This window comes from Cebus imitator, unplaced genomic scaffold (assembly GCF_001604975.1).
Source record: "Cebus imitator isolate Cc_AM_T3 unplaced genomic scaffold, Cebus_imitator-1.0 Scaffold726, whole genome shotgun sequence".
Classification (NCBI taxonomy): domain Eukaryota; kingdom Metazoa; phylum Chordata; class Mammalia; order Primates; family Cebidae; genus Cebus; species Cebus imitator.
This window is the reverse complement of record NW_016108041.1, coordinates 11,273-21,196: the sequence shown is the minus strand read 5'-3', so window position 1 is coordinate 21,196 and position 9,924 is coordinate 11,273. Positions and strand designations below refer to the sequence as shown.

Sequence of the window (9,924 nt, the reverse complement as noted above, 5' to 3'; positions counted from 1 at the left end):
CCCTTCTGTCATTCTTCTTTCCCTAAACAGTTAGAGCCATGTCCATGGCCTCACTGATGGGCGAATCCAACATTTTCATCTCTACCCCAGCCTTTGCTCTTGAGAACTCCATCTGCTACTACCTAATTGTCTACTGGACGTCTCTGCCTGGATATCTCAAAGGTATTCTAAATTCAGCATGTCCAAGATTTATTTCATATTCTTCCCCTGAAAATGCTGTTTGCTATCTTAACAAAAGGCATCACTGGCTGGGCATGGTGCCTCATGCCTGTAATCCCAGCCCTTTGGGAGGCTGAGATGGGTGGATTGCCTGAGGTCAGGAGTTCGAGACTAGCCTGGCCAACATGGTGAAACTATCTCTACTAAAAACAACAAAACAAAAGCACAAAAAATTAGCTGGGCATGGTGGTGGGTGCCTATAATCCCAGCTACTTGGGAGGCTGAGGCAGGAGAATCACTTGAATCCAGGAGGCAGAGGTTGCAGTGAGCAGAGATTGTGCCATTGCACTCCAGCCTGGGTGACAGAGCAAGACTCCATCTCTAAACAAAAAGAAAAGTAAAGAAAGGCATCACCACCCAAGCAATCATGCAAGTCAAAAACCTGGGACTTGTCCATGACTCTTTCTCCTCTCCTCCCTCACCAAATTCAGTCAATCACCAGGTCCCATTGATTGTTTTTAACCTTCTTCTATTGTGAACTATAACATACACACAGGGCCGGGCGCAGTGGCTCACGCCTGTGATCCCAGCACTTTGGGAGGCCAAGGTGGGCAGATCATGAGGTCGGGAGTTCGAGACCAGCCTGACTAATATGGTGAAACCTCATCTCTACTAAAAATACAAAAATTAGCCAGGCAAGGTGGCGCACACCTGTAGTCCCAACAACTCAAGAGGCTGAGGCAGGAGAATCACTGGAATCCAGGAGGCGGAGGTTGTGGTGAGCCGTGATCGTGCCATTGCACTCCAGCCTGGGTGACACATCCCCCTCCCCCCAAAAAAAACCATACACGCAGAAAAATCATTGAGCAGTGCATCTTTTGTTGTTGTAATCAACAAAGCATAACCCTGTAACCAATATTCAGGTCATTAAATAGACCAATGCCAGCACTCCTAAAAGCCCTAATTGGCTGTATTCCTCCCCCTCAAAAATGTTACCTCTCTCCTGACTTTCATGGAAATCATTTTCTTACTTTTCTAAGATTGCACCCAAACTTAGTAGTTTAGTTTTCCCTGCTCTTTGAACTTTATGTAAATAGAACCATTTAGTTTGTTTTCTTTACTTGGCTGCTTTCAGTGTCGTAAATTTTATGAGATTCACCTGTGTTTTATGGAGCTGTAGTTTGTTCATTAGACATTGCTGAATAATACTGTACTATGAATCTAACACAATTGTATTCACTCTCTTTTTTTTGGAGACTGAGTTTCACTCTTTTCACCCAGGCTGGAGTGGCTTGATCTCAGCTCACCGCAACCTCCGCCTCCTGGGTTCAAGCAATTCTTCTGCCTCAGCCTCCCAAGTAGCTGGGACTATAGGTCCACACTACAACACCCGGCTAATTATTGTATTTTTAATAGAGATGGGGTTTCGCCGTGTTGGCCAGGCTGATCTCAAACTCCTAACCTCAGGTGATCCACCTGCCTTGGCCTCCCAAAGTGCAGGGATTAGACATGAGCCACCATGCCCAGCCTTCACTCTCTTTCTGATGGATATTTGTCTCCAGTTTACAGCAATTATGAATATTGCTGCTATGAACATTTTTTTTTTTGTATCTTCAGTTTTACTTAGTAATGCCAGACTATTTTTCAAAGTGGTTGCACTAGTTTAGATTCTTACCAACAATGTGTGAGAATACCTGCTTATCCACCTCTTTGCCAAGGCTTAGAATTGTCAATCTGTTAAATTTTATTAACCATTCTGGTCGGTACATAATGGGTTTTTGTGTGTAACTGAGGTGTATGTCATACACAATAAAATGTGAAAACGTGCAGCCTGAAAGAATATTTTACATATAAATGTATCTATCTAACCACTACCCAGATGAAGATATAGAGTATTTCCGCCACCCTAGAAAGTTCTCTCATGCTCTTTTCCAGAAAGAAGCTGCTATTCTATCCACACTATTTTGACTTTGGCCACTATACATGTGTTTTGCTTGCTTTTGAACTTCATGTAAATGAGCTCTGACAGTATGGACTCTACTGTGTCTGGCTTCTTTTGCCCAACATAATGGTTTTTTTGGCAATTGATCCAAGTTGTTGGTTACTCTTTTTTTTCTTGCTGAGTTCTGTTGTATGATTATATTACACTTTATTTATTTTCTTATTGATTGTTTCTAGGTTTTGGATATTGTGACTTAAGCTGCTATGAATATTCTTATATATACTTATTTCTCTTGGGTATATATCTAGGAGTGGATTTCTGGGTCATGGGGTAGATGAGTATTTAACTTTATTAGAAATGACAGAACAGTTTCCCAAAGTGGTTGTACTAATTAACACTCCACATTGGTTTTAATTTGCATTTCCTTGATGACTAATGAGGTTGAGCAGCCTTTTATATGTTTTTTGTTTTGGCCATTTGTATATCTTCTGTTTGAAGAGCTCATTGAAGTCTTTTGCCTCATTTTCTGGTAGGTGTTCTTTGTTTTATTGGTTTATATAACAGATAAATATATTGGTCCCCTCTCCTCCCTGCCCCATATCTGTGTTGCAGCTGTCTTTTACTAGCTAGTGGCTAGCCTTTTTATTCTCTTAAAGGTATCTCTTTGCTAACAGAAAAATTTTTAATTTTTGTTTTTAATTATTACAGATACATAATAAAACATATTTATGGGGTAGATGTGGTATTTTGATGCAAGCATACAATACATAATTATCAAATTAGGGTAGAGTACCCCATCACCTGAAGCATTTATTTCTTTCATGTGAGGAATATTCCAATTCTAGTCTATTAGTTATTTTGAAATATAAATTACTGTTAACTGTGTTGCCCTTTTGTGCTGCTGAACACCAGACTTACTCGTTCTTTTTAACTGTGTTTTTGTACCCATTCACCAATCCCTCCTTATTTCCCACTTCCTTTCCTGTCCTCTACTCTGTCTACATGGGTTCAGTTTTTTTCTTTAGCGCCCTCATATGGGTGAGAACATGCAATGTTTGTCTTTCTGTGCCTGGCTTATTTCACTTACCATGATGTCCTCCAGTTTTATTCATGTTGTCGCAAATGGCAGGATCGCATTCATTTTGATGGCTGAATAGTACTGCATTGTGTACAAGTACCACATTTTCTTTATCCATTCGTCTATTGATGGACACTTAGGTGGAGTCTGTATTTTGGCTGTTGCGAATAGTGCTGCAGTAAGCATGGGAGTGCAGGAATCTCTTCAGTGTACTGATTTCCTTTCTTTTGGGTGTATACCCAGCAGTGGGATTGCTGAATCACTCGGTAGTTCTATTTTTAGTTTTTTTGAGGAACGTCCATATAGCGCTTGTACTAATTTACATTCCCAACAACAGTCTTCAAGGGTTCACCTTTTTCCACATCCTCGCCATCATCTGTCGTTGCCTTTTTGATAAAAGCCATTTAAGCTGGAGTGAGATGATATCTCATTGTAGCTTTGATTTGCATTTCTCTGATTAAAGAAATTCTTAATTTTACTGTAGTTGAACATTTCTGAGTTTTCCTTTGTAGTCGGGTTTTTGTATCCCTGTGTGAAGATAAGCTGCCTTATTTTCTGCTGTTGTTTGCCTTTCACATTTAAATCAAGTCTCTGGAATTTGTGTGTGTCTGGTGTGAGATGGGGTACTTTGTTTTCCTAGATGACATGATGATGTTGATGACAGTGCTGCTGCTGCTGCTGATGCTGTTTAGTTCCATTTATTGAAAAGGCCATCGCCTCCTGCTCTGTAGAGCTTCCTTGGTCACAAATCAGGTAATGGTGTATACAAGGATTTGCCTGCCTCTTCTATTCCTGGTTTCCTGAGACTCTTTCAGAGCGGGGTGTTGGCCAGGTCAAAACTATTTTCATAGTAACACTTAGTGATTTTTTTTGCCTTAGACTCACTCTCTCACAAGTGTATGATAGGGTTTTCCAGAGGCCACATGAAATGCAGTGTTGCAACAGATTGAATGCAGAAGCAGATAAGAGAACCAAGCTGTCTCCCAAATAAAGGAGATTTCCAAAAATGTCAAACAGTGCCACTCTTCTCACTCAGTTTTTTTGTTTTGGAAAACAGTTATTTTTTTATTAAAGTGTTACTTATGTTAGCATATAATATATTTCTTATTTTTAAATGAATGAATTGATATTAAAACCTTTTTCTGTTTTGGCGGGGTGTGGTGGCTCATGCCTGAAATCCCAGCACTTTGAGAGGTTGAGGCGGGCAGATCGCCTGAGGTCAGGAGTTCCAGACCAGCCTGGGCAACATGGTGAAACCCTGTCTCTATTAAAAATACAAAATTAGCGGGATGTGGTGGCACATGCCTGTAATCACCAGCTACTCGGGAGGCTTAGGCAGGAGAATTGCTTGAACCTGGGAAGCAGAGGTTGCAGTAAGCCAAGTGCCACTGCACTTCAGCCTGGGTGACAGAGGGAGACTCCTTCTCAATAAATCAATAAATTAATTAATTTTCTGTTTCAATTTCTAATGTGATAAATATAATAGTTGTAACCCATGTTAACTAAAGCATTTTAGAATCTCAATAGTTTGCAGGAATGTCAAACCAGAAAGTTTGAGAATCACTCGTCTAGTTTTATGTCTTGCTATCCAGTGGAGAGACATGGAAGGTGCCTTCACAACATTCACATTCTAGAACAAATGAACCTGAAGTAGTAACCAAAGAAATGACTGAAGAAAACTATGCTTATGAAGAAAGGGGGCAGGAAGAGAAGCAAAGGAAAAAAATAAATGTGTACTTTTTATGTTTTAGCCAAATTTAAGGCAAAGAGATTCTGACAGAATTTCAAAGATTTCAGAAATAAAGTAACTATCCTTCAAGCACGGTGAGGATTCGTTGCCTGGGGTAATGAAGTTTTTTAAAAGTCTGGGTGGCAATGTTTTAAAACGAATACCACATGTGGACAGGGGTATGGTTAAATTGGCACTCCTACACATTTGAAGTGGGAACATAAATTGTTTTACTTTTCTAGATGTAAATTTGACAATTCTACTTCATGCATAGCTTAAGAACCTTACTAAGGTTTCTCCCAGGCATGGTAGCTCACGCCTGCAATCCCAGCACTTTGGGAGGCTGAGAAAAGCGGATCACTTGAGGTCAGGTGGATTACCTGAGGTCAGGAGTTCCAGACCAGCCTCATGGTCAAACTTCATCTCTACTAAAAATAAAAAAATTAGCTGGGTGTGGTGGTGTATACCTGAAATCCTAGCTATTTGGGAGGCTGAGGCAGAATTGTTGAACCCAGGAGGCAGAGGTTGCAGTGAGCAGGGATTGTGCCACCACACTCCAGCCTGGGCAACAAAGTGATACTGTTCAATCAATCAATCAATCAATCCTTACTAAGGTTTCTTATACCCTTCCCATCCCCTTCCATTCTTTGTGCTATTGTCATACCTTTTACTCCAGTGTGTTATAAAACTCATATGCATTATTATTTTTGCTTTAAATAACTATCTTTTTAAAGCTGCTATTTCTTTAATTCACAATGTTGTGCAACGATCGCCACTAATTGCAGAACATTTCCATCACGCAAAAAGGGAAATCCTGTACCTGTTAGCAATCACCTTCAATACAAGAGTCTTTTAAAGAGATTAAAAAAGAAAAAAAATTCTTATTTTTACTTCCACATTAGCGCTAGCACTTCTCAATCTTTTGTGAAGATCTAAATTTCCATTTTAAATCACTTGCTTCCTGCCTGAACAACTTCAACATTTCTTGTGGAGATCAGCCGGCAACAAGTTCCAGTAGGCCTTTCTTTTTTGAGACAGGGTCTCGCTCTGTCACCCAGGCTAAAGTGCAATGTGGCTCAATTACAGCTCACTGCAGCCTCAGCTTCCCGGGCTAAAGCGATCCTCTCACCTCAGTCTCCAAAGGAGCTGGGACCACAGGCACACACCACCATGCCTGGCTGATTTTTGTATTCTTTGTAGAGATAGTGTTTTGCCAAGTCACCCAGGCTGGTCTCAAACCCCTGGACTCAAGCAATCCTCCTGCCTCAGCCTCCCAAACTGCTGGGATTGCAGGTGTTAGCCACTGCACCCAGCCCCAGTAGGCTTTTTTAAAAAGGACCTTAAAGGTGTCTCTCCAGGCCAGGCACAGTGGCTCACATCTGTAATCCCAGCAATTTGGGAGGCCAAGGCAGGCAGATCATGAGGTCAGGAGTTTGAGACCAACCTGGCCAACGTAGTGAAACCCCGCCTCTACTAAAAATACAAAAATATTAGCCAGGTGTGGTGGCATGAGCCTGTCATCTCACCTACTTGGGAGACTGAGGCAGGAGAATCACTTGAACCTAGAAGGCAGACGTTGCAGTGAGCCGAGATCATGCCACTGCACTCCAGCCTGGGCAAAAGTGAGACTCCGTCTCAGGGGGGAAGAAAAATTAAAGAGGTTTCTCCATTGTATATTGATTTGCTAAATTTCTGATGAGAAGTCTGCTGTCATTCTTATCTCTGTTACTCTGTACATGATGTGTATTTTTCTCTGCCTGCTTTCAGGATTTTCTCTTTATTATTGGTTGTCAACAATGTGATGATGATGTGCCTTGGTGCCTTTATAGTTATTCTCCTTGGGATACTTAAATATGCGGGCTTATAGTTTCCATCAAATTTGGAAATTTTCTGGTCATTATATTTTACAATCTTTTTTCTGTTCTCCCCTTTCCCTCTTTTCTGTGGCTCCAATTACATATATGTCAGAATGTTTCTATTTCTAACAACTGCCTTTGTTATAATTGATGCTCTATCAATTTTTCCATTTTTCTTTCTGTCCTCATTTTGGACAGTTTCTATTGCTGTCTTGAAGTTCACTGATGCGCAGTATCTCAACTACTGTTAATACCATCATTGTACTTTAAAATTTATTCCCAACTCTAGATGTTCTGTTTGGGTCTTTTAAAAATATACCTTCCAGTTCTCTTCCCATTATGTTAACCATCTCTTCTACTTTTTTGAACTGAGAGCATATTTATAATTGCTGTTTTCATGTCTTTGTTAATTCCATCATCTCTGTCATTTCTGGATCTAGTTCTGATGACTGTTCTCCTGATTATGTCACTTTTCCTGGTTTTTTGCATTCTTGGTCATTTTATTGAATGCCTAACGTTATGAGTTTTGTGATTTGGATTTTATATATTCCTTTAAATAGCACTGGACTTTGCTCTCACACTCAGGTAAGATTCTTTCAATCAGCTGTGTGAGAGAAATCTTTAAATCTTCCAAGACTTGCTTTTTCATTGTTAGAGTAGGTCCAGAGCAGCGTTTAACTTAGGGCTAACTTAGCCTCGTTACAAAAGGCCATGCCCTTTTGATGCCCTTGTGTATACTCTGGCTAATGGCAACACAGACGATTCCAGCTCTGTGTGAGTTCCAGGAATCGTTTGGCCTGCTCCTTTCCAGTGGGGTTCTTGTCTCTGACCTCAGGTGCTCTCCTCTCATGCATGTGTAGATCAGGACTCAACCTCACTTCAGGAGACTCCTCCACCTGCCTCTGGAGTTCTGTGTACAACTCCCACCTCTCTGGTACTCTGCCCCAAAAATTATGATAATCTTTCCTCCCCACCAATCCCCATCTTGTCCTCTCAATTCAGTAAGACACCAGGCTTTATTTGGGTTTGCCATCCCTGCTCTGCAGCCTGAAAACCATCTCCAGATGGTAACCTGGGGCAGCCATACAGCCAGCAGGTTTGTTTCCCACCTTTCAGTGACAACAGTCTTGCGCTGCCTGTCACCCAATGCCTACAAATTGCTATTTCATATATTGTCCAGCTGTCTAGTTGCTTAAAATAGCAAGGTAAATCCAGTCCTTGTTATTCCATCACTGCTGGACAGAATATATATTCAAGTACATATTCAAGTAACAGTTTTCTCAATTTCGTGTCTTGTTGTTGCTGTTTTGAGACAGGGTCCTACTCTTGCCCAAGCTGGAATGCAGTGGCTCATAACTCACTGCAGCCTCAAACTCCTGGACTCCAGGCATCCTCCCACCTAGGCCTCCCAAAGCGCTGGGATGACAAGCATGTGCCTGCCATTACGCCCTCAATTTGGTATCTCAAGCCTTAGTCTTCATCGAGCTCTACCTCTTTATAACGCCAAACAATATTTTTCCTCCTTTTTTCTTGGAATGTGCTCTGCTCTTCCCAGTTTGACACTAAACTCCTAATTCTCCCACCTCTTTACGATTTCTGATTCTTGAATCCTGAAAGTTTTAGCAAAGTTTAGGCAAGTTTCCAAAATCCTATTCTTGCCACATTTTCTTCTACATCTGTGTAGGATCTCACCCTGTGCAATTTCAACAAGTCCCACAGATTCATTCATGACCTCTTTTGGAGCTAACTCTTAACAGAAGTACTATGCAACTGGCCTTGGGCCTCTTCACTCACAGAGGGGGAAAATGGTGAATACAAAATATAATTTCTACATTTTAAAGTGTGTGAAGGTGGGTGTGTGTATGTATATAAATATATATATATGTGTTTGTTTGTTTGTTTGTTTGTTTTGAGCAGAGTCTTGCTCTGTCACCCAGGCAGTTCAGTGGCTCAGTCTTGGCTCAATGCAACTTCTGCCTCCAGGGTTCAAGCAACTCTTGTTCCTCAGCCTCCCAAATAGCTGGGACTACAGGCACATGCCACCACGCCCAGCTCTAATTTTTGTATTTTCAGTAGAGGCGGGGTTTCACCATTGGCCAGGCCGGTCTCAAACTCCTGGCCTTAAGTGATCCACCGGCCTCAGCCTCCCAAAGGTGCTAGGATTACAGGTGTGAACTACCACACCAGCTATATAAATACTTTTGTACACATACAACCAGAGGAGAAAAACAGAAGTTAATTTGCTTAAAGTATTAAGAATCATGATCTGTTTTATGGATAACATTTTATTTTTCTGTATTTTCAATATACACACACACACTCACACTCAAAATCCTATTTTTTAAGTCCGTATTTCTAGCTCATAACTCCAGCTGTTTTTGCAGGCCAGAATCTCACACCACTATTTTCAGAAGCAAGTCACATGTCTTCCACCTAGAGCCTGTCTTTCTCCCTCTGTGCCAGTTAATGATACCCAGTCCTCCCATAAGCTTCAGAGTCATTTCAACTTGTTCTTCTGTTCCCACATCTAGCCAAAAATCCTACCGGAAACAATACATTTCAATCCATGAGAAACAATATTATTACAGAGGGCTTTACAATAATGATCTCAAAAGCGCACTAAAAAGCTAGCAAAATGAAAAACCCCCTTTTTCCAGGTCAGAGATGTAAGGAAAATCTGCAAGGAGGAAGCTATACCCTTGGCATAGAAGCAGCTTGTTCCTGGGGAAAAGAGGGAGATTTGGAAGAGCAGGCCAAAGTTGGACAGTAAGCCAAGGGGGGGAAACTGCTGAGCAGAATCAAGAGGCAGGGGACTTGAGCCTGCATTTTGGGGGTACCCATAGAGGACAAAAGGAGAAACACGTCATAAACCCAGCTTCAAGTGGCGCTTTGGCATAAAGTTGTTTTGCTGCCCAAACTGGTATTTAATATTGGTTGAAATGAAAAAGACACACCAGCCATCCACTTTTTACCACATAATTAACCAGCTCTGAATAGTGTCATGTCTTTTTACTTTAATGCTCTTTTGAAAATGTACGGAATTCGCCGGGCGCGGTGGCTCAAGCCTGTAATCCCAGCACTTTGGGAGGCCGAGGTGGGTGGATCACGAGGTCAAGAGATCGAGACCATCCTGGTCAACATGGTGAAACCCCGTCTCTAC

General features: G+C 41.4%; 1 long non-coding RNA gene across 1 annotated transcript in view; it reads right to left on the bottom strand.

Moving 5' to 3' along the window:
• Positions 1-726: 726 nt before the first annotated feature.
• LOC119469593 overlaps positions 727-9,924 on the bottom strand; it is a 20,176-nt gene continuing 10,978 nt past the window's right edge. Inside the window, exon 3 of the long non-coding RNA XR_005198428.1 lies at positions 727-737. This is a non-coding gene — a long non-coding RNA (uncharacterized LOC119469593). The remainder of the gene's footprint in view (positions 738-9,924) is intronic.